The following is a 25518-nucleotide window of genomic DNA, read 5'->3' as shown; positions in this document are numbered from 1 at the left end:
GAACTGAAATACGGTGATAAGAATCATACCATGACAGAAAACTAAAGACTCACAATGATATTTTCAAAATATTTGCACTCTGCTACACATGTACTAATCACATGCTACATCTCCATGCTCAGTCGATGAGCTCCCATGGTGAGCTCTCCAGCTCAATCTCCACAGTGGGCTCTCAACTTGGCCTTACAAATAGATCCTACATGCAGGTTACGACCCCAAAGCGAGTTAGAACAGAAAAAGTGTGCAATGGGTTCGTACTCCACAGTTATCACCAAAAACAACATAGTCGGCTTTTTCTCTACGGCCAAAAAATCTGTCTGGAAGATCTCCTTTCACTACAACTCAGCTCAAACTTCAGAAGCCCCAAATTAGAAAATAAAAAAAAATAAAAACACTAAACACTAATCGCTTCTTTACACAACACCTTTGCACTAGAATGAAGATCTGGCTAGGACACCAATTGGGCCCCTCTAATCTGCAACGTAATAAAAAACACTTATTAGAGAATAACACTCAAAAAAGGATAAGTTCACCACCTCGCTTCATCTTCATTCAATATCCAATCAATTCAATGCAACTTATAATGCCTTGTGTCTTCGCTACCCACGGCTCATACCAACTCCTCTCCACACACAAAACTGACGCCAAGAGAACACAAGGGAGGCAAAGCTCCACACATCAAACTCAGTGATTAACACACAATAATTCCTCAGTGTTCACAATATCCACTAGTCTCCATAGAGTTCAGGTTCAACAATGCCTCTACACTTTGTTCGACCCTCGAGCCTCTACAGGTCTCGCAGCCACACACAATTACACTCGAAACAAGGCATCACCATTGCCACCTGCGTCCTTGGCCTTGGCCTTCACCACACCTCCATTCTCTCACTCTTAAACCCAACACTCTTCTTTTCACATAGCTACAGATGTTGTGATCCACAACAAGCACAAACATACTCACTAATCTTCAAATCTCGGCCCTACGGAGTTACAATGAAACAAACGTCAAACAACACTACAAACAAACAAAATAATCGACGGCAGTCAGTAGGCATAAAACAATAGCTTGAATCCACAGCAGTGCCTAATGTTAAGTCACAGAGAGCACACAGCTCCACAAAGTTCCCACACTGTAATCTATGCTTCCAACATAGTCACAAATCTCTTTTAACACAGCAGGTGGCTTTATATTCAAAAGAAAGTGGATCGAACAACACAACAGCTCAACGATCACACAACTTCATGGTCTGCGCTTGAACACTCAGCACCACAATTGACCTCACACAACGATTTACCACTCGGCCTCCTCCAAGCAACTCACCTGATCTCTAATACCATGACAAAAACTATGAAGACTCTATCAAAGAGTTTGTTTATTGCATTACAAAACACAAAAATTTATACAAAACCTTGCCGGTAAATCTAAAGAGGTTTTACAGATGGTCATTAACTTCCTATCTAATTTCGTCGACTATCGTTGACTGCCTTTCAACTAACACCAACTACTTGTCATCATACAATCAGGACAGACGACTCTTGATTATTACTCTAATAATGGAATGATAGCTGACGTGACCCAATTTACACATCCACACCTTCCAAGCTCGCTCTTTGAAAAATGGACGCGCCTCGAACATAAAGCCTAAACGATGGCGTGACCCGAGGTAACGCCAAGCTAAGCATAGTTAATCAGACAGTCAGAAGTTGTCCACCATTAAAATCTCGGTTTGGAGCTCTGTCGAAGTAACCATGCTCTAGGCATCATGATGAGTGTTAGGAACCCAGGGTCAAGAGTTGGTTTTTAATTGATTAGGAACATATTCTCGAAAAGAGTTCTTGTCCTATTTGTGAGAGATCATTATTTTAGGTAATTATAAGTTAGTTTGTATCATTTGGTAGTTTGGGTTAAGTCTAAATTTAGGAATCATGCCTGATATATGTGTGAATTAAGACTATTAAATTTATTATTAAATGTTGTGTTTATTTAATTATGTAATTCTAGCTATAGAGTAGTAGTTTTACTATGTTATTGTGTGGTTTTTTCTTTTTTCCATTAAAATAGTATCAAAGCTCAAATCAAAGTGGTATCAAAGTTAAAAGACTTAAAAAGTCAAAAAAACCAAAATATCAACCAAAAAAAGGAGTGTGATTTTTCCAATGTTATTTTGGAGCCTCGGAGCCACAAACATAGTACACCATAACCTATAAAGAATCCATCATATATACATTGTTTTTGTGGTTCGCAAAAGCCCCGTGCAGCAAACCATGCAATTTTTTTTATTGTTCCTTCTCAAGGAAGTTTCAGCAATTGCCACTACCATGTGTCATAAGTGAGTTATTCTTTCTTTTAAGATGAAATGTACTAGCATAGATCCATGTTAAGTACATATTTAACATGAGTCGAGAGGGATCAAATTTCTTCAAGCACAATCTTCTTTAAAGTGAAAAATTCAATGTGTTATTTTTCATTGTTTAAATTGTATGTTTTGAATGCTAAATAGAGTATATATAGGATTAACCATAAAAACTTAATTTTTAAACATAAATTAGTTAACATAAATCTTAAAATAGTTTATTTAAGAGTTAATATAAATTAGTTAACATAGATCTTCAAATAGTTTCTTTAAACCTCTTGTTGAATTATTTTTGAAAAGTATAAGATTTAAACATATTACACATTTTTTTACCTCTAATTACTTTACAACATATTCATTTTTTCTAATAATAGCTAACACTATTTTTCTATTTAGAAAACACTTTTTATTTCTTATTTTTATTTTCAAGGGGGACTGACAGACAAATAGACTTACACATCCCATACACATCCATCTTAAATATGGATCTACCATGAGCACAGAGGGATCCAATTTCTTCACATGCAAATTTTTTTATGAGAAAACATTGTTTAAATGTTTTGTATAATTATTTAATTTTTTATTTTTAGCTTTTTTGGCCGACATGAGAAAAGATTCAACTTCGATGATAGACAGCGTTACACATAATACTGGGTTGTAGAATGAGCCTCGGGTTACACATCACACTGGGTTGTAGAATGAGCTTCTTGGCTCAATAAATTTTTTTATAATTATTTATTTATTTTTATTTTTAGATTTAAAATATATATATATATTTTGGTCGACGTGAGCAAATTTTCAACTTTGATGATGGGTAGACAACGTTACACATCATACTAGGTTGTAGAATGAGCCTCTCGGCTCAATGAACCTCTCTGCTCAAAAACTTCTTTTTATTGGAGAAAGGCCAAATTAAAAAAAAGGGAAAAGTGTGTTGGTTATAAGTTGAATGTTTTTTTATATGAAGAAATAAAAAATATATACTAGCACAATCACATTTAATTAATTAAATGAATGTGATTGATATACGTAGAAGGCTTCATTTGTATCTACCATACAAGTTATTCATAAATATATAATAATGAAAATAATATTACAATAAAAATATTATTATTATTTTAAATATTGGTATAATCATTTTAAAATAACTATTGTTATTACTAAATAATTACTACTATTAATATTATTAATATTAATTAATATTATTATTAATAATTAATATTTTTAGTAAAAAAATAATAATTTTAAATTCTATTCTCACTTCTCCCTCTGCCTTAGCCACCTAGGCAATCATCTCCTTGTCCTGGCCCTCTTCCCTTCTCTCCTCGTCCTTGTCCCATCGGCATTCATATACCCTAGCCCATTCTCCTACCTCGTGGCTCCTGTGTCCTTTGGCGTATGATGCAACATGGCTATTGTCCTTGGGTTGGTACAACACTTGGACTATGGAGGAGTTTAGGTGTGGGAACCCTAGTATTTTCTCCTCGTCCCAATCATGGAAACTAGTGAAAACAATATGAAACCATAAAAAATAATGGGGAGAGAGAGGAGCATTTAATCCATCTGGTCTACAGTGGTCAGTTCATGTGAGGTAAGCTAGTGAGGGACAAGCTGATGGTTGTTTCCATGAGAAGAGGAATTATGGAAGAATGTCGTGGTTTAAGCAATATGAGTACTCCTCATATGCTCTGCATCAAGATCTGGTCCATCATCCTCTATATAAGGAGAAGTATGGTAAGATATTTTGTCACAAGAATTGGTTTTCTTCTGTCCTGGGGGTTTCCAGCTTAAGGACCCAATGGTCAGGTCTAGGAATTATAGGTAGTCTTGGTAGTGGCAGAGTCTGTGTAATTTTCATGGTGGTGGTAATTTGCATAGTGGTTTCATAGGGTATTCGTGGGAAGGATCGGGTCATTGTAGAGGGTGGCACAACCGGTGATATAGCTAAGAAAGAGTCTTATAATTTAGTCACCACAGAAGGTGGTTTAACAGAGTTTGTAAGTGTAATCTTTCAGAAGTGCAGTAAGTTATATGTTGGGTATGCTGTCCTCTTTCTCTCCATGGGTCGTCATTCTGATCACCCCCCCCACGGTCAATATGGATGTTGTGAGTATAGAAAAGGAGGATGGCTCAGTGTTTGGTTCATGAGGCCATTGTTAGTCTTGCTCGGGCAGAACACTTGGGGACAATGTAAAGGATTGAGGGAGGTTCCACCAAGCTTGCAATCTCTATGATAAAGAGCATGTGAAAATCAAAGAAGAGCTATAAATAATTCAAAGGTGCATTCATCAACAACAGAAGTTGACTCTCGAAATGTAGGAGTAACAGCTAGTAAAAAATGAGATAATTCACCAGTGGGAAGACGAAGTTGGTGCCCTGTGTTTACAAATTGAGAATATGTAGCTCAAGCTTGTCAAGAAAAGCCCAAGGTCGGATGAAGAAAATACTAGAATCGATATTAAATGCTAGACGCCAATGGAGGAGTAACCAGTACCATGTGTCTTTTTAATTGCCTATTTTCTGATGTCAAATTACATATGTAAATATTTGTTGAACCAATTATGTAGGACTTATAGCCATATACAAGTCGTAAGGAAGAATTTTGTAATTTTGGGAAAGGAAATTATGGGCATGGTAGAACAAAATGTAAATCTTGATGCCCTCAGGTGGCTCTACACTATTTTGTAAATCTCCCAGTTTTTGGTCACGTACGAGTGTGAATTAATAGATATATCCTACTCTTTTAGGTTAAAAATAAATAAATAAAAATTAATTAAATAATATTAAAAATTAAATAATTATTAAATAATTAAATAATACTGAATAATTTAATAATATTAAATAATTTAATAAATAATACATCATTGCTTTTTACCCAAGGAAAAATCGTAACTTTCATTATGTTAGAAAATTACATGTTGTAGATGCTTCTCTAGAAGCATATATCAAAATCTGGTGGCAAGCCACATACATAATAAAAAAGTGTTTATATAGTTGTAACCTGATGACAAGAGATAAAAAAAAATATACAATTCAATAAATATATAAGATTGAGAAAGTATCTTCTCTAAAATCAGGGCAGATTTTCCCCTTGTGGCGGTTGTTCAACAAAAGGTATGTGAAAGTACTAGTAAAAAGCATGATTGTTTTGTTCTTGTATCAGCCAGTGACCACGCGGAAGGTGTGTTGCCTCCTTGGAAAGTTGATCAGAAAGTTGATTTCCTTCCCTGTAAATATGATGACATGAAATAGAGTCAAATTGTGATTTTAATAGTGAAACATCATCCAATAGGTTCCACAGTGTGTGCACGTGACACGTAGCTTGTTGATTGAACCAATTAATCATGAGTTTAGAATCTCCAAAAAATTGTAGGTGTCTGCATCCCTTTTATATTGAGAAAGAAAGAAGGTGTCTGAGGCTGATAAGTTCTGCAAAGTTATTAGTGTCTCTTCCAAGGCCCAGTTTTAGTTTGAAATGTTGATCCTCATTAAGATATAATATCGATCCACCCCCACAACCATCGTTCTGGGCAGATCCGTCAAAATATGCCAAGGGGAATGATTTTTCAATGGTCTCTACAGTGATGGTCCTGTTGTTTTGTTTGGGGTCTTCCTCAAGTATCAAATGATAAAGAGTAGATATATGTGCAAAGACCACAGTCCTGTTTGAATCTCTACCATGAAAGATAATCGAGTTCTTACTAAGCCAAATACCCCAACATACAAGCAAAGGGAGGTTCCAGAGCTTGGAGGGGATAGATCGGTTCCACCAAGCTTTCCAGGCTACAATGATGTTCTCACCAGTCAAGGGTAAGATGATATTGAGCATATGCAGCAAATGTCACCAAGATGCTATGATGATGAGGCAGTGAAGGAAAATATGGTCAATACTTTCTTCGGCATTCCTACACAATCCACACCAAGAGGGACCATAGAAATACATTTTTTGTAGTTTGTCACATGTGGATGCTTTGTTGCATAGGATACACCACATAAATAGCTTTGCCTTGGGAGGGATTTTCAACTTTGATAGGGGATTCCACCACCAGGACAAATCAAGTGGTTTACGATCAGCATATATGAAAGAATATTCGTCATTAGGTATACATCTACCATGTTGTGAGAAGATCCATATGAGTTCATTGTCCCTCTCAGTGATTCTAATATGAGATTCTGAGAGTGCACCGATGTAGCTTGACCATTATTGATGCCATTTAGTAGGGATGTCGAGGTCAAGTATTGATTTCTACACTTGGGAGAAAACAGAGGTGTTAACCTAATCAACAATATGGTCAAGTGTTGTGATGCCAGATTGTTCCAAGAAACAAATGAGGCCAGGAGAGAGGGAGTGAGCATTGCCACAGCCTGACCATCGATCTTTTCCAATATGAACGTGTCAGCCCGATCCAATTCTCCAAGCCAATCCATTTTGAATGTAATTAATAGAATTTATAATAGCACGCCAGACCGAGGAGATGAAAACCTTGTTCACTGATGGACTTCGGATCCACTCAATGGGTCGGAGAGGATTGACATATTTCTTTTTGACAACCTTCATCCACAAGTTGTTGGCAGTGAGGATTTTCCACCCCAATTTAGCAGCAAGGACCCTGGAGAAACACGAGAGATATTTTAATCCCCAACCTCCCCATTTTTTTGGTAGGGCAATAAGATCCCATCTGGTCCAAGCAAAGGAAGGTGTGACCTTCCTTGCAGCCTTTCCAAATGAATCCGAAGCAGATTTGTTGAATTCTGGAAAGTATGTCTTTAGGAATCCAAGCTAATGACATCCAGTATATCGAGGTCACCACTAGGACTGATTTGATAAGGACTAGACGACTTTCTCTAGAGAGCCATCTGTGCTTCCAAATATTCAGTCTCTTCTCAATCTTGGCTACCAAACAAGTCTAGTCAACAACTCTATATTTGTTCAGTCTAAGACAAAATCCTAAATATTTGAATCCTTCTTCAAAATCCAAAGAGGAGAAAGGAAACCTCTAAAGGGAAAAATGTAACTCATTTTGTGAGCATCCCAGAGCTGATAAAGCAGATTTTAGATTATTACACATCATACCTATGGCTTTATAGAAAATCTTGAGCAATGTATTGAAGACCATGGAATCAGTGATAGATCCATTCAAGTAAATGAGAACATCATCCATAAAGAGGAGATGTGTTATGATATAATTATCAACTATTTTGATGCCCTTCGGTCTCCCAGAGTTTCGCTCATCGATAACAATCCTACTCGGGCCCTGCATTACCAAAAGAAAGAGTAGGGGCGATAAAGGGCATCCTTTCCTGATTCCCCTCTCAGCATGAAAAACGTTTGTGGCAGCACCATTTATAAGGACATTATATGATACTGATGTGATATAGCACATGATCTAGTTGATAACGAAGATAAGGAATCTCAGGTGTGTTAGGAGCATCTGAATGTATATCCAACTAGTCCTGTCGAAAGCATTTGCAAGATAAATCTTGACGATCATGCCGTTGAAGTTTTTGATATGCATAGAATGAATTCCTTCATGTCCAATGCCAATGGAATCATGGATCTGTCTATTGTCCAAAAAATAAAATTGTTCCTATGAGATATAATGAGAGAGGATAGGCTTAATCTGGTTAGCAATGATTTTCGCGATAACCTTGTAAATACAATTGCATAAGGAGATAGGTCTATTATCAGAGAAATTTCAGGACAAATCCAATTTGGGGATGAAGGAAATGAAAGTAGAGTTAATGGCATGATATGTACAACCATCAGTCATATATTCTTTAACTACCCGAAGAAGATCATGACCAAGCAGGTCAAAGAAGGTAAAATAGAACTCAACTGGCCAGCCATCTCGTCCCACACTCTTGTCTTTCTTGAACCATTTGAGTACAGCTTCTAATTCCCCCAACAAGGTAGGTCTGATCAGTTCCTCTGTTGTATCGTCATCAATAGATATAGGAAAGAAACCAATGATTTTAATTATTTCTGCCAACATGGCCTCCTGTGGAGCTTTGAAAATTTGAACAAAATGGGAGCTGGCCAGTGTTGCAAGTTGATTGAAAGAATAATATGTTGTCTTTCCTCATCTTCCAGAGACCAAATGGTGTTTATGGCCTTTCATCCATTAGCAAATTGGTGGAAGAACTTAGTGTTATCATCTCTGACATGAAGCCAAGTAGCTCTGCTATTGAGCCTCCAGGTTTCTTCCCTTTCCTTGAGGATTCTAATTCTTTTTTATTCCAACTTAATGATACGATCTTTGGATTCAATGGATGAGAAGCCTCTTTTGCTAGGGTTTTCTGATCTGGCTAGTTCTTCTTCAATATTATTGAGAAAGTGTTTGACATGACTTCTCCTAGCCCTTGCCCACTCAATCATTTTCTTTTTGAGACAGTGGAGCTTATTGGAAAAGATAGCAAAGGTAGATTGTCCCGTGGGAGGTGGAACTACAAGCCAAGTCTCTTTGACAAGTTGGGTGTAACTCTCATTCATAAGCCAAGTCTATTTCAATTTGAATGGTGCTTTGGGCTTGGAAATGGGGCCAGAAATATCAATATATATTAGAGAATGATCAGATATACCCTCGATCCCACCCATTGTCTGTAGAGAACAAGATTGTTAATGAGGACTTCTTTAATCAGAAATCGATCCAGCCTCCAGGAAATCATAATTCTCCTGTTCCTCCAAGTAGGTTGTAGACATGCCATCGAAATATCAATAAAATGGTGATGCTCCAACAATGGCCTGATCATGTTAGAGAGAGGGTCTGACTATGCATGGGATCCCCATGATTCTACAACTCCAATAGAGAAATCAAGATCTCCACCCATAATGATGTTGTCGAATTGCATAAAGGAGGAATTCAATACCGATTCCCAAAATACCATACGATTGTGACAGGGTTCATAGATATTCACCAATCGAAGTTCCATCCCAATATGTTTCGAGTGTACATTCTTAACCAAAACACCTTCCATACCCCATACATTGATGAGTTTTAAGGCCCTGGGATTGATACCAATAGCAAGACCCCCAAAATGACCACGAGCATCAGGGGCATGGAGGGTCTAGCCTGGTAAGATCAAGGCCAAAACAAGGATAATACGGTCACAGTCACCAAGAGTCTCATGTATCAAGATCGAGCCCAATTTCTCAACTTCAAATAGTCTCTTAAGGGTTGTTCATTTTGAAGGGCTAGCCAACCTGCAACAATTGAAGGTGAACCACTTCATGACAGGATAGAGGAGTGGTTATTTCTTTCTCTAAGAACCCCATCAATAGAGAGTTTCCTACCTTTGGCCAGATCGAGAGTGGCCTGTTGTACAGCTTTGGATATGTTGGAATTTCTACCCCTAGAGGATTTAGGGATTTTTGAGATATTCAAGATCTTTGTGGGGGGGGACGTACCCATACCACCCCCAGAGGATGAGACGGGCTTGTTAAGAGATCGCAAGTTATATTGATGGCCTAAGAGACCTGAGAGAGATACAGAGGACACCTCAAGGGAGGAAGGGTGGAACGAGGGGAACGAAGGGATGGAAAGTGGTGGAATAGAAAAAATAGCAGGGGAATCAGAAGAGGGGAAGGGTACTGAATTAAGATTGAGTCCAGATTGAATAACATCCCTAGAAGGTGCAAGAGAAAAAAAAAATATGATTCAATTGAAACAAAAGGAGTAGAGAGTAAGGATTCAATACCCGAAGGATGACTAGAAGTTGCAGAGCGTGACCTGGTGACCCTTGGGGATGGTGGATGTGGTGTTGCAGTCGATTTCCTTTGATGAGCCACAGTTGAATTTTAGTTGAATGGCCCCTCCTTCATCGACTATTGATCCTTTTGTGGAGGTTGTCTGACCTTATTAGTATCATCTAGTGCTACAAGAATGGGGAGATCTTTTGCCAGCAAGGGACACTCTTTGTAAATATGACCAACTTTGTGGCAATGTCGACAACATGGTACTCCTTCATAATCTAGAATTTTAACTCTTGTGATATTCCTTCATTGAATCTTCATGTTCACCTCCAATCTTAAACAAGTGTCTGTTGGGTTGTGTTATATTCTTTCCACGTAGTTAATAGGGGGTTTGAAGGGCACCCGTAACCCCACTTTATGGGGTCCGGGGCAGCGCCCCGGAAAATTTTGGTTTTGGACCATATGTTAGGTTGGGCGGACCCACCTATGGTTTTGTGCATGATTTTTGCTCATGTTTTTTGGACGCGATGGTTTTCAGTCCATGGTATTGGATGCGATGGTTTTCGGTCCATGGTATTGGATGCTTCGACATGTATAAATATGTATTGTAACATTGAAAGGAACATAATGAAAAATCAAGCTGGTAGTCCCGGTTTTGGGATCCAGGGAAAAATCTCTGTGCATATGTGTTTTATGGGTTATGCTCTCGCATTGTTTATATTCTTTGTTTAAGAATTCGTATGCAGGTAATTTCTGTACAAGGTTAAAACCTACATTTGGTATCAGAGCTATTTTGGCTTCAAGGGGACGCCTTTGTTGCTGAGGGGTTTCGCTCGGGCCTGTGGTAGACCTTGTTTAGTGGGAGATCTACGAGATCGATTCTGGTGGTGAAAGAAGATGGCAAGCAGTGGAAAGATAGAGATTGAGAAGTTCAATGGTCAGAATTTTGAGTTGTGGAAACTCAAGATGGAGGATCTGTTGGTGGATAAAGATCAGTGGATCGCAGTAGATCCGAGTACTAAACCATCGGGAGTGACCGATGAAGAATGGAAGAAGTTGGATCGGAAGGCAAAGAGCACAATACGATTGTGTGTCTCGGATTCAGTATTGCTGAATGTATCATGGGAAGCTACGGCAAAGGCTTTGTGGGTCAAGTTAGGGACTTTGTACCAATCTAAGTCTCTGGTGAATAAACTATTCCTGCGGAAAAAGCTGTATAACCTTAGGATGAAAGATGGAGACTCGGTGACAGAGCATCTGAATGCGTTTAATACTGTGGTAAGTCAGTTATTATCTATTGATATTAAAGTTTCAGATGAAGATAAGTGCATCAGTCTGTTGTGTTCTCTACCAGATTCGTGGGATAGTCTGGTTATTGCAATAGGTAGCAATGCAACTGCTTTGCAGTTTGATGAAATAGTCTCAGCCTTGCTGACGGAGGAGATGAGACGGAAAAATATGGACAGCCAGAATGGTGATGCCTTGTCTGTACGAGGACGGTCCCAGAACAGAAACAAAAATAAGTCATCGAGTGGGAGATCTAAATCTAGAGGGAGATCTAAATCTCCAGGATAACCTACAAAGATGGTGTGCTGGAAATGCGGAAAGGAAGGGCACTTCAGAAGGGATTGTAAATCTAAAGCTCCTGATAAAGGAAAGGGATCTGATGATGCTCCTTCTGCAGAGGCGAAAACCACCTCAGATGAAGGCGGGGATGCGTACTTGGCTTCTTCAAGTACACATGTAGATCATGAGGCATGGTTGATTGACTCAGGTGCATCCTTTCACTTCACTCCCCATAGAGAGTGGTTCTGCGAGTATGAGAAATACGATGGTGCTGATGTCTTCTTAGGAGATGATAGGAAGGCTAGAATCATTGGTCGGGGAAAAGTAAAGTTGAAGTTGCAAGGTGGAAGGGTTAGAACACTTCCGGGTGTTCTACATATTCCTGCATTGGCCAAAAATCTGATTTCTGTAAGAAAGTTGGATGATGCAGGTGTAAAGACGGTGTTCGAGAAAGATACCTGCAAGATGGTTCGAGGAGCACTGATATTAATGTGGGGAGTTCGGATTGGAACACTGTAGAAGCTGCAAGGTAGCACTGTTGTTGATGGGTGCAATAGTTCTATGGTTCCTGAAAATGGAGTAGAGAATCTAGTGATCTCTGGAGAGAAGACCATGTTGTGGCATCAAAGGCTTGGACATATTGGAGAGAAGGGCCTTCGAATACTTCATGGTAAAGGTATGGTAGAAGGTATGAATAATAGCTCTCTGGATTTTGATTTCTGTGAAAATTGTGTATATGGGAAGCAGAATCGGGTGAGTTTCCCTCTGGTGGTAAGAGGACGAAACAGATATTAGAGCTTGTGCACAATGATGTGTTTGGACCTGTGAAGGTTCCATCACTGGGTAAGTCTGTGTACTATGTATCATTCATAGATGACTTCTCAAGGAATACATGGATATATTTTCTTAAGAAGAAATCTGAAGTCTTTGACAGGTTTAAAGAATTTAAGGCTCTGGTGGAAAATCAGACAGAGAAGAAGATAAAGGTGCTGAGGACAGATAATGGTGGAGAATTTTGCAGCAAGGAATTTGAAGAATTTTGTAAGAAGTGTGGTATAGCACGGCAGAAGACTACTCCATATACACCTCAGCAAAATGGAGTCGCAGAAAGAATGAACAAGACGTTGATGGAAAGGGCAAGAAGCATGCTCAGTGGTGCCGGGTTAGGACAGGAATTCTGGGCAGAGGCGGTGGATACTACATGTTACCTGATCAACAGATCACCTTCATCAGCGTTGGAGGATAAGACTCCACAAGAAGTATGGACTGGTAAGAAACCCTCTCTTTCACATCTAAGGGTATTTGGATGTGATGCATATGTACATGTTCCAAAGGAGAAACGAACCAAGTTGGATAGTAAATCTAAAAAGTGCATCTTTATTGGGTATAAGGATGGTTTAAAGGGTTATAAGCTTTGGAACCCAGTCACACGGAAGGTTGTGTACAGCCGAGATGTGTTGTTGAGAGAGGTAAAAGATGTTATTCAACATGAAGTCCAACCAAAGGAACCTGAGAAGATAGAGTTTGAGCCAAAGGAGGAAGAATCAGACTCTGCAGCAGAGGAGGAATCAGAAGATGAAGAGCCACAAACTCTGGCTATGAGAAGATCAGTTCGAGAAAGAAGGCAGCCAGAAAGGTATAGTCCATCTGCTTTCAGTTCAAATTTTGCTTTGTCTGTTACTGATAATGATCCCAGAACTATGAAGGAAGCAGTGGATTCAGAGGATGGAAAACTTTGGAAAGAGGCCATGGTCGATGAAATGGCATCTTTGCACAAAAATGAGGCTTGGGATCTGGTGGAGTTGCCGGCTGGAAGGAAACCCATTGGCAGAGAATGGGTGTTCAAGAAGAAGACAGATGCAGAAGGAAAGGTGGAGAAATACAAAGCTCGGTTGGTAGCAAAAGGTTATTCCCAGGTGCCAGGAATTGATTTTGGTGATATTTTTTTTCCTGTTGCCAAGGTAACTTCTATTAGATTACTTTTATCTGTTGCTGCTTCTTTTGATTTTGAGGTAGAACAGATGGATGTGAAGACAGCATTTCTTCACGTGGATTTGGAAGAGGAAATCTACATGAAGCAACCTGAAGGCTTTGCGGTGAAGGGTAAGAAAGAACTGGTATGCAAGTTAAAGAAGTCTCTGTATGGGTTAAAACAGTCACCAAGGATGTGGTATCAAAAATTTGATACATTTATACGGGGACTTGGCTTCACCAGAAGCAAAGCAGATCATTGTGTGTATTTTAAATTAATTGGTGACCGTATTATTTATCTGGTCTTGTATGTGGATGATATGTTGCTGGTTGGAAATGACAAAGAAATTATCCAGGATTTGAAGACCCAATTGTCCTCCAAATTCGACATGAAAGATCTTGGTGCTGCAAACTATATTTTTGGCATGGAAATTAAAAGAGATCGGTCAAAGCGGAAGCTCTGGTTAAACTAGAGGAAGTATGTCGAGACAATACTCCAGAGATTTAATATGCAGGATAGTAAACCGATGAAGGTTCCTATTCCTGTAGGTGTGAGGTTATCTGCTGAACAGTGTCCCAAGACACAAGAAGAGGAAGAGGACATGTCCCGTGTTCCATATGCAAGTGCAGTGGGTAGCCTGATGTATGCGATGGTCTGTACTAGACCAGACATTGCACATGCAGTGGGAGAATTGAGCAGGTTTATGTCAAAACCTGGGAAGGAGCACTGGACAGCAGTGAAGCGGGTTTTCAGGTATTTGCGTGGCACTAGTGATTATGGTTTGTGCTACCAAGGAAGACCAGGATTGGACAGAGTGTTGGATATTCATGGCTTTGTTGATGCAGACTGGGCTGGAGATCTGGATCAGAGAAGATCTACAAGTGGGTATGTGTTTAACCTATTTAGTGGTGCAGTCAGTTGGATGAGTAAGAAACAATCTGTAGTGGCACTATCAACTACAGAGGCAGAATACATGGCAGCCACTCATGCAAGCAAGGAAGCAGTTTGGTTGCAGAGATTGTGTTCAAGTATGGGGTTAGTACAGGGAGCTATAAGAATATACTGTGATAGCCAAAGTACAATTTTCTTGGCAAAGAACCCTGCTTATCATTCAAAGACAAAGCACATTGATGTTCAGTATCACTTTGTGAGGGATATGATAGAAGACATAAAGGTGTTGCTGGTAAAGGTGGACACTTTGAAGAATACTGCAGATGCATTGACAAAATCTGTGAGCTCTGAGAAGTTCTCTTGGTGTAGAGAAGCAATGGGAATCTCAGGGCTGAAAAAATGACTAAGCTCTCCTGTGGCCCCCTGTGGAAAGAAAACAACAAGTGGGAGATTGTTGGGTTGTGTTATATTCTTTCCACGTAGTTAATAGGGGGTTTGAAGGGCACCCGTAACCCCACTTTATGGGGTCCGGGGCAGCGCCCTGGAAAATTTTGGTTTTGGACCATATGTTAGGTTGGGCAGACCCACCTATGGTTTTGTGCATGATTTTCGCACATGTTTTTTGGACGCGATGGTTTTCGGTCCATGGTATTGGACACGATGGTTTTCGGTCCATGGTATTGGATGCTTCGGCATGTATAGATATGTATTGTAACATTGAAAGGAACATAATGAAAAATCAAGCTGGTAGTCCTGGTTTTGGGATCCAGGGAAAAATCTCTGTGCATATGTGTTTTATGGGTTATGCTCTCGCATTGTTTATTTTCTTTGTTTAAGAATTCGTATGCAGGTAATTTCTGTACAGGGTTAAAACCTACAGTGTCCATATTTACCAGGATACAAGCAAAATCCATTTTCCTTGTCTCAATGAAATATTTGTTGTGGTCGAGGTATGTCCTCAGGGTGTTTCCAATGCGCTTTAATATTTCCTCTGACCATAAATGCAAAGGCAATCCTGGCAGCCTAACCCAAATTGGGCCAGCACCTAATTGTTCTCATTTAGGCTCGAAAAGGGGACTCCACCATTTAAGCAGCATAGGTGCCAATTCAATGTGCCAAAATTTGGTGAGGACCCAATTAGCATGTTCAAATCGGTGAAATTGGAGAGCGAACCAACCCTTTGACATCGTTACAACTGACAGTAACACCTCCAGTACTTGACCCTAAATCTCTGTAATCCATTTCCGCAAATGGGGGCAATATAATTCCTACAACAAACCCTTCCTACCAGAACCTTGTTAACGGTGCTAATGACATTGGCCATAGGGAGCCCTTCATAGAGAATTATTTGGCTTCCCTTGTTGTTCACCTTGATAAACTTGGAATTTTTTTGCCCCACACTTGTGTGATCCAGATTTCAGGTTAGCAGCTTCAGTGGAAGGGGCTTCTAAGGATGTATTTACCCTACCGGCTTTGATAGGGCTATTAGGTTGTGGAATGGGGCCTCCTTCAAATACCCAGAGGATGGAAGAACAAGAACAGAGGGGTGGTGGGGAGAGTGAGAGGGTGGCATGGAGTGAGCGGGTGGAGCCGAGGTGAAAACCCTAGAGGGGACCGAATCTGCAGAGGAAGTCACTCGAGGGTGAAAGTCGAGACAGTATTCTAGAAAATGAATCGAGGATGGGGAAGGGATGGGGAAATCCGGTAGATTAGATAGAAATGGTTCATCAGGGTAGCAATGAAATGAGGTTCCCACTAATACAAGATCGTCTATGTGAACGAAGCCCAATCTAGTAGAGTTAGGGTTTTCGGGAAAATATGTCAGGGAAACCCTAGGCACGCCGACCAGGGAAGCCGATATGTCTCCTATCGTCGGTGGATCCACAGATGTCGAATGATGCGAAGGCTCAATCCAGATAGATGAAGATTCATAGGGGTCCTCTGAAAAGTCTACAAGTTCGTCCTCCATCTCAACCTCTGATAGTGATGCAGCTGACTTGTGAGAGGATATTTGGTCCGACCAAAACCTATGACCGTGGAAGTCATGCTCAAGTCCCCACATTATCCATACATCTCAAGATCCAAAAAGAGGAAGAGGAAACGGTGAGCAGTTTGTCGAACTACAGCCAAGAGGCGTGACTTAATGGTGGTTGTGCGAAGGATGCAGGCTTGAAACCGGGTGCGAGTTCAGAGCCATCTTTTTCACAGTCTTAGGGCATAAACTCAAATGATATATTATTGTTACAACAACTATTTATTAATTAATAATTTAATTGTATATTAATAATAAATGATGAATATTAAATTATTTATTTATTTATATTAAAAAACATACATAATAATTATTATTTAATTCATTTTTTATAATAAATAATCGATTAATAAATTTAGAACCCTTGTTATTAATATTATAAATGTAAGTTATTTTTAAACCCAAGGGAATAATATTAAATCCAAGGGATTAATTTGTTAGGTCCCTATACTACTAGTTTAACCCCTTATTGTTATTAGTGCAACCCCCTTATTATATTTTTGTGCCCATGTAGTCCCCATATTGTTATTATTATGCCCCATAGAAGCCCACTATTGTTATCATTGTGCCCTTACATTATTACTTTTATGTCAGCTCTCATTATATTATGACCCTTAGACTCCTATATATAGGAAGGAGGTCTTGTCATTTGTATCATTCAAGAATTATTCATTTGTGTAATGTAAATGAGGTTTCCCCCTCGAAGAGGTTTATTTTGAAGGCGTTGATCTCTCTTTTCTATCTTTTTGTGAGTCGGTTTCATAACATTTGGTATCAAAGCTTTGGATTCTAGGGTGTTGTTGCTCTAAACAAGTCATCATGGCTTTTTCTCTATAACTTTTTCTCTACAAAGTTTCAAAAGCTACAACAAAATCCCATTTGAACCAAAATCGGTCTAAACCTTGGGTCTGAATTGCAGAGCTTGTCTCGCTATACTTTCAGAGATATGATCTGAGGAAGTTAGGGTTTCTTCAATCTCCATAACTCCATCTCAAACAGGTCATCATGGCATACTCACTATAACGTTTTTTTTTTATGAAGGTTCAGAGTCTGAAATTAAAACCCATTTGAGCCGAAATCTTTTGGAAGCTTGGGTCCTAATTTCTAATCTTGTCTCACTACATTTTCGGAGATATGGTCCAAGGAAGTTATGGTTTTTGTAGGCTCCCGAATTACATCCCGAACAAGTGACCTTGGGAAAATCGTTATAGCTTTCTCCCTAAGTATCAGATTGAAATTGAGTAAGAAGTTATAGAAAGAAGGAGGTCTATAGTTTTCCGTATACCAGTTTCAGGTCCAAAGGTCAAAACAGTGACATGTGGCACTTCGTACAAGTTCGGTCTACTGAAATAGTATATAATCATGTCATCTTGGGAGATTGGGCATAACTCTTTCTTGGAGAAGCCAATTTCAATCATACTGGTGGAATTGGAAAGAGGACTTAGAGAGCTATTGCATGATGCAATTTCAGAAATTGGAGATTTGAAATTGCATAGTTACAATCATTTCAAGATTGATCTCCTAAAATCAAGAAAAAGCAATATGAGGAAGTTTGATGGCAAGGATCTGGTAAATTGGATACTACAGATGGAGCAATATTTTGATCTACATGATGTGCAGCCATTAAAAAGGTACATATTACATCTTTATATTTAGAACTGAATCTGTTTGTATGGTATAGAGGGATTTGTTCTCATAAATCCCTTGTCACCTAGTCAATTTTCATGGAGGAAATGATAGCACATTATGAGGAGACAAAGAGCAACACCTTCTTTAGCCAATTGATAAATCTCAAACAAAAGGGTTCAATGCCAGAGCACATTGATGAATTCCAAAAATTGGATATAGGGGTAAATAATATTCCAGAGAAGCAGAGGATTGATGTCTTCATAGGGACTTTAAAAGATAACATCCAACATGAGGTTTGCCTTTGGGAACCTGATTCATTGGAGAAGGCATATAGGTTGGAAAGAAAAGTTGAAAGCAAAATTATGGAAACAAGCAAGTCTACCACTCACAACTATAAAGATGGAAGTGTTGTTTCTCCTAACCTTCCATGACCTACAAGGTTGACAACACAACAATTGGAAGAAAAAAGAGAAAAAGGGCTTTGTGACAATTGTGATAGAAATTACATTAAAGGTCATAAGTGTGTTGAGAAGAAATTATTTTACATAAATTGTGAAGAGGAGGAATAAAAGGATCAAGAAATGTCAAAAGAAGAGGATATACACTGGGAACCAACCCCAAACAAAGAAGAAATGAATCCGACCATATCTTGTACTACATTGGCAAGAATTACCACTCCTCAAACTATCAAGATAGAAGGACATATCAAGAAGAAGAAGAAGTTTCAAGTAGTGAAATATCAGGAAGAAAAGGATCAAGAAATGTCAAAAGAAGAGGATATACACGAGGAACCAATCCCAGATAAAGAAGAAATGATTCCGACCATACCTTGTAATGCATTGGTAGGAATTACCACTCCTCAAACTCTCAAGATAGATGGGCATATCAAGAAGAAAAAGGTAATAGTGTTGATTGATTCAAGTAGTACCCATATTTTTATTCATTGTAAGATAACCAAGGAATTGAATTTCTTCCTATATCCAACGCCAGAGTGTCAAGTAATGGTTTCAAATGGAGGAACCATAAATTTATCTGGAAAGTGCCATAATATCAAGCTATCCATGGGACAATATGTCTTCAATATTCCAATGCTTTGCATTCCAATGGGTGGTGCAGATGTTGTACTAGGAGTCCAATGGCTACAATATTTGGGTATGATAGCTTTTCATTTTCAATAACTTTTCTTGAATTTTTTTGGGAAGGAAAGGAAGTTGAATTAAGGGGTATCGAAGGGAAACCATGAAAGATAATCAGCTCTAATAGCATGACAAAGCTTCCCACGTCGAAATCATCTATTTCTCCAGATCTCCAAAACTTCTTCCAAGGTATTTGAGACTCCCAAAGGCCTCCCACCTATTTGTGATCATGATCATGCTATTCATTTGATTCTAATACATGTTCCTCCAAACATCAGGCCTTACAGATATCCCTATGCCCAAAAGAGTGAAATTGAATGTCTGGTTGCAGAAATGTTAGAGATTGGTATAATTCAACCTAGTCAAATTTCTTTCTTTGCTCCAGTCGTATTGGTGCAAAATAAGGATGGGTCATTGTGCATGTGTCCGGATTGTAGGGAGATCAACAAGTTCACTATTAAAGATAAGTTTACCATTCATTTCATTGATGAATTATTGGATGAATTGCATGGATTAATTTACTTCACCAAGTTGGATCTTTGTTTAGGATATCATCAAATTAGAATGAAGACTGAAGACATTTTGAAAACAACATTATTGAATAAAGATGCATTTTCATGGACTCCAGAAGCAACAAAGGCGTTTAAACATTTTAAAGAGGAAATGTGCCAAGCACCAGTCTTAGCTACTTCAGACTTCACAAAAACCTTTGTTTTGGAATGTGATGGCTCAGGCAATGGAATTGGTGATGTTTTAATGCAAGAAGAAAGACTCAGTGATTTCAAAAGTCATCCAATCAAAGGCAAGTATTTAAAGCTATTTATGAGAAGGAAATATTGGCAATACTAAATGCACTTGAGAAATTGCGACCTTACCTAATGAGGAGATCCCAGTTCAAACAATATTCCAAGAACTTGAAGAGGAAGGAAAAATCATATTGTAAGCTAAAGCAATCACAGAAACAATAACCTGACAGCTATGAAATCAATTAATTTCAGAGTATCTCATCAAGTACAAGAACTTACCCACTGAAGATTCCACATGGGAGGACGAGAATCTTATACAGAAGAATCCATAACTACTCAAGTATTGAGGACAACACATTTTGAAGGAGAGGGGCATGTTAGGTCCCTATACTACTAGTTTAACCCCTTATTATTATTAACGCAACTCCCTTATTATATTGATGTGCCCATATAGACCCCATATTGCTATAATTGTGCCCCATAGAAGCCCATTATTGTCATTATTGTGCTCTTACATTATTATTGTTATGTCGGCCCTGATTATACTATGACCCCTTAGACTCCTATATATAGAAAGGAGGTCTTGTCATGGAAAATTTTAGGGAGGAATGTTCACCCTTTGGCGAAATTAAGGGGTTTTAAATTTTTAGTGGGTGAATATTTTGTATCATAGTACATTTTTACAAATCACCTCAAATATCCCACCTTATTTTAAGGGAGAGGGTAAAAAGGGTAAATTTAGCCCTTGAAATTGGGAGTTACAACCTTCCATTTGCCCTAATTTTCAAGAATAGGTTTTACTTAAGTGAATCCTATGGGCCAATACCATATTTATAAAATAGGTATGGTAAATTAATAAAAATATAAATAAATGAGAGGTATGGTAAATAAATAAAACATTTTTTATATTTACTCCATAAGTCACCTTATATACATGCAAGGGTGTAAAAAAATAAAAATATAAATGAAGTGGAGGTATGGTAAATTAATAAAAATATAAATAAACTAGATGTATGGTAAATAAATAAAACCTCTTTTATATTTAGTCCATAACCCTCTTTCTATTTATGAAGGCTCAAAAAAGAGGTTTTATTTAAGTGAATCCTATGGGCCAAATACCATATTTGTAAAAGAGGTATGGTAAATTAATAAAAATATAAATAAATGAGAGTTATGGTAAACAAATAAAACGTTTTTTTATATTTACTCCATAAGTCACCTTATATTTATGAACACTAAAAAAATGCGTTATATTTGGGTGAAACCTATGGGCAAAATACTATGGGCCAAATACCATGGGCTAGATTATTATTAATACCATGCCAAAAAACATTATTAAACCTAATATTAGTATTAATAAAAGTAAAAATGGCACATGGTATTGACCCATGGTATTCACGTGGAATGTAGTTTATTTAAATGGGGGAATTAAACCAACATAGATCCATTTTTACCCTGCATCTACTAAGCCTCGAGAGGGATCAAATATTGTGATATGAAAACTAGCAAAGAGTGAAAAAATATTTGATCCCTCTCGGGGCTTGGTGGATCAAGAGTAAAAATGGATGTTGTAATTTAATGTATGTTAAACATTTTAACTTGGTTAAAATAAAAAATAAAATAAAAATCAATTATTAATTTTACTAATTTTTATAAATTACTAATAGTAATTTTTAAGCTCCAAGTTTATGATAACCCATGGTATTGACCCATGGTAATACCATGGTATTCATGTGAGCATGGACTATTTAAAGGGGAATTCTATCATCTTAGATCCATCTTAATTCTGGGTCTACCAAGTTCTCAGAGGGATAAATAGATCTCATCTCCCTAAGAGTGGTAGATGTGAAGTTAAGATGGATATAGGATGGTTTTTATGATAATGAAGATATTAAATAAACTTAGGAAATTATATTGTAAAAACATCTTAAGGTGAATGGTTAAAGCTACATTTAGTCACTTCACAAAATTTAGTAAAAAATACTAATATCTCCATTAATATTGGTTTTTAACTTTTTCTAATTTAACAAAAGAAAAAATTCAAAGCAATGAAACCTTATCACTCTTTCAGCATCACCCTCGCAAAAGATTTCTCACCATTTTTCAAACATTCTCAATATGATATCTTCATGAAAATGTTTAGGTACTGATGTTGGATTATTTGTTTGAAAAATAAGCTGGTTTGTACAACCTTTCATCTTTTGTGCTATTCTTAGTTTGTCCTAATGATCCGTAGGGGTTGGAGCCATTACACCATATTTTCCTAAAAGGTGGAGATTGTTCACCAAAAAGGAAATTAATCTACATGTTACAATGTTGTTAAAAAATGCAAGACCTATGAGGGTAGTGAATTATGCTAATAAGCAATTTAGATTGGGAGAAACGTAATTAAATTTTATTATTTAATTGAAGATTTCCAATTAAAATATTAATAAATCTACATTTATATATTCATATATTGATTGGAAGGATTCTCACAATGGTCACTTATTTCAATTAGATCCCCTTCAAGCCTTTGGGATACCTAATACTTTCTTATATAATATAGTTGGGGCTTGCTACTTGTTGGTGTGTTGGGGTAAACAAACTTGATGTGTTTTTTTTTATCTCGCAGTTGGAGTCTATGGAATAAAAAAAAAATTGATAACTTGAAAAAAGTGGTAGCTTAACAAAAGTTGTAGAGAAAAGATTAATCTCTCCTACCTTGATAGAACTCGTTGTCAATATCAACACCTACAAGAACTTTTTTGTGGAATATTATCAAAACTAATAGAAGGATATGAAAGAGTGTATTGTAAGAACCTTGACAAACATGGCCACTGAAACTTGGAACATTGTTTGTAGGAAGAGAAAATTATGTTTCTTTTTTCCAAACATGTATGTTAGTATATTACAGTTTAATGAATATGTTTTCTTGTGATCATATATGGTTTCATACTTTAACAAAACATTCACCAAGACTTCACAATGTTTTATTATTCAGTAAAATATTTGCCAAGATCTTACAAGATTTTATAATTCAGTGAAAGATTCTCCATCACTATACAAGATAATATAATCTAGTGAGAGATTCGCCAAAAAAATTATATATACATATTATATTATTGATAAAATCACCTCCCATTTTTCCTATGTATCATGGGGATTAGCTCATTTATTATACATATAAATTTAGGGTGGTTCTTAAAATTTTCCCTCGGTCTTGTCATTTGTATCAATGAAGAATTATTCATTTGTGTAATGTAAAGGAGGTTGCCCCCTTGAAGAGGCTTATATTGAAGGCATTGATCTCTCTTTTCTATCTTTTTGTGAGCTAGTTTCATAACATAATTTTTGAGCCGAGAGGTTCATTCTACAACCCAGTATAATGTGTAACCCTGTCCGTCCGCCATCAAAGTTGAAATTTTTCTCATGTCAGCTAGAATAAAAATTTAAAAATTATATCAAAATTTAAAAAATTTAAATAATTGTACAAAAAATTTAAATAATGTCGGCTCATAAAAATATTTGCACATAAAGAAATTGGATCCCTCTCAACTCAAATTAGATCTGTATTTAAGATGGATCTATGTTGGTATAAACTAAAGGTATATAAACCCTAAGATAAATATTATAAACCACAACTACATTTACTAATGTGGTTGATATACGTTGATGGGCATATATGAAGCACATGTACAACCACATTAGTAAATGTGGTTGTACATGTCGATAGGCATATGATTAATATGCATTTATTAACTTAACTATATAAACCTTAAGATAAATACTATAAACAAAAGAGAATAATCAACCCAAGGGATCAATACTAAAAACCCAAAGGATAATAATATTAAACACAAGGGATAAATATTATAAACCCAAGGTATATAAACCCTAAGATAAATATTATAAACCCTAAAATAAACATGGTTGACAATGGTTGATTTTCATATTGACACAATCTTTGTCACAATGTGATGTTGGACAATGGTTGACCACGATTGATCTCGATATTGAGACAATCTTTGTCACAATGAGATGTTGGACCATGGCTAACCATGGTTGACCATAGTTGTTATAGTGTCACATTGGACCAAGAGATAATATTCGTCACAATGTAACCATGATTATTGACTATGGTTTACCATGATTGACCATGGTTTATCATGATTGACCATGGTTGACCATTGTTGATTTTCATATTGAGAAAATATTTGTCACAATACTAAAATCCCAAGGGAATAATATTAAACCTAAGGTATATAAACCTCAGATAAATATTATAAACCCTAATATAAAGATGGTTGACCATCATTGACCATGGTGATTTCCATATTGACACAATCTCTGTCACAGTGTGACATTGCACCACAGTTAACAATGATTGATTATAAACTCAAGGGATTTATATTAAACCCTAGGATTAACATTATAAACCCTATCAATAATACTATATTGTAGGAATATGAACCCTTAGATTAATAAACCTAAGGGACTAATATTATAAACTGATGATACTAATAAACGCAAGGGACAATAAATTTATAAACCTAAATCACTAATTATATATGTGTGTGTGTGTGTGTGTGTGTGTGTGTGTGTGTGTGTTAATATATTAATTGTCAAGTCTCACTAGCACAACTGGTTGAGGATGAGCCTTATAAGTAAGGTGACCCACTATCAAACCTTACAGAGGCTATTATGCCTGTGCTAGGGGGAGGAGACATGCTAAAATCCAGTCAGCTATGTGGCCCAAGTCGGGTGCGATCCTCGGGTGATTTTGATGGCTTAGATGCCCCTTAGTCGTGAATTCTCAAGCCACAGGTCAAGCCTAGAGGAACACGGATAACTTAACAAACAAAAAAATATTAATATATTAATAAAAACATCGTTAAAATATTTTTTAATTAAAAATAATAATATTGCTAAATTTTTATAAAAGTATATATAATCCATTTTTTATATTTAAAACTATGAGCAAAAACCTTTCAATAACCATCAAATACATATTTTCTTATATTATATTTTTTAAAATTTTCTCGTACTCTTTTTAAACTCAAGTTCACAAAAATGGGCCTTATTCAAATTATAATTTTATTTATTTATTTTAAAATATAAAAAATAAAACTAATTTTAATTTATAGATATTTAGTTTTTAAATATTATAATGTATTTTGAAAATTTAATTAAATTGTGAAAATCATAATAATAATAAATAAATAAAAATCCTTAACACCCTTGCTACTCGTGCCCTCAGGATATCTGATAATGAGAGCTTTGATAAGGAGAGATCCCATCTCCTTGATGTCTTTGTGGAAAATGGATATAGTAGGCGCCTAGGTCAGAAGGCTTTCCTTAAAGCATCTAGAAATGCAGGTATTAAGAAAGAACCTAAGGAACGCCGACTAGGTGTCCACCTTCCCTATGTCCAAGGAACCACGGACAAGATTGCTCGGATCCTTAAGAGGTATGATATTCCCTCTTCTTTTAGACCCCTCAGCACAATTCGTAATTCCCTCC

This window comes from Pinus tabuliformis, chromosome 1_2 (genome assembly GCF_031772625.1).
Source record: "Pinus tabuliformis cultivar Carrire ecotype Pingquan chromosome 1_2, CPIR1, whole genome shotgun sequence".
NCBI lineage: Eukaryota > Viridiplantae > Streptophyta > Pinopsida > Pinales > Pinaceae > Pinus > Pinus tabuliformis.
This window is presented reverse-complemented; position numbering follows the sequence as displayed.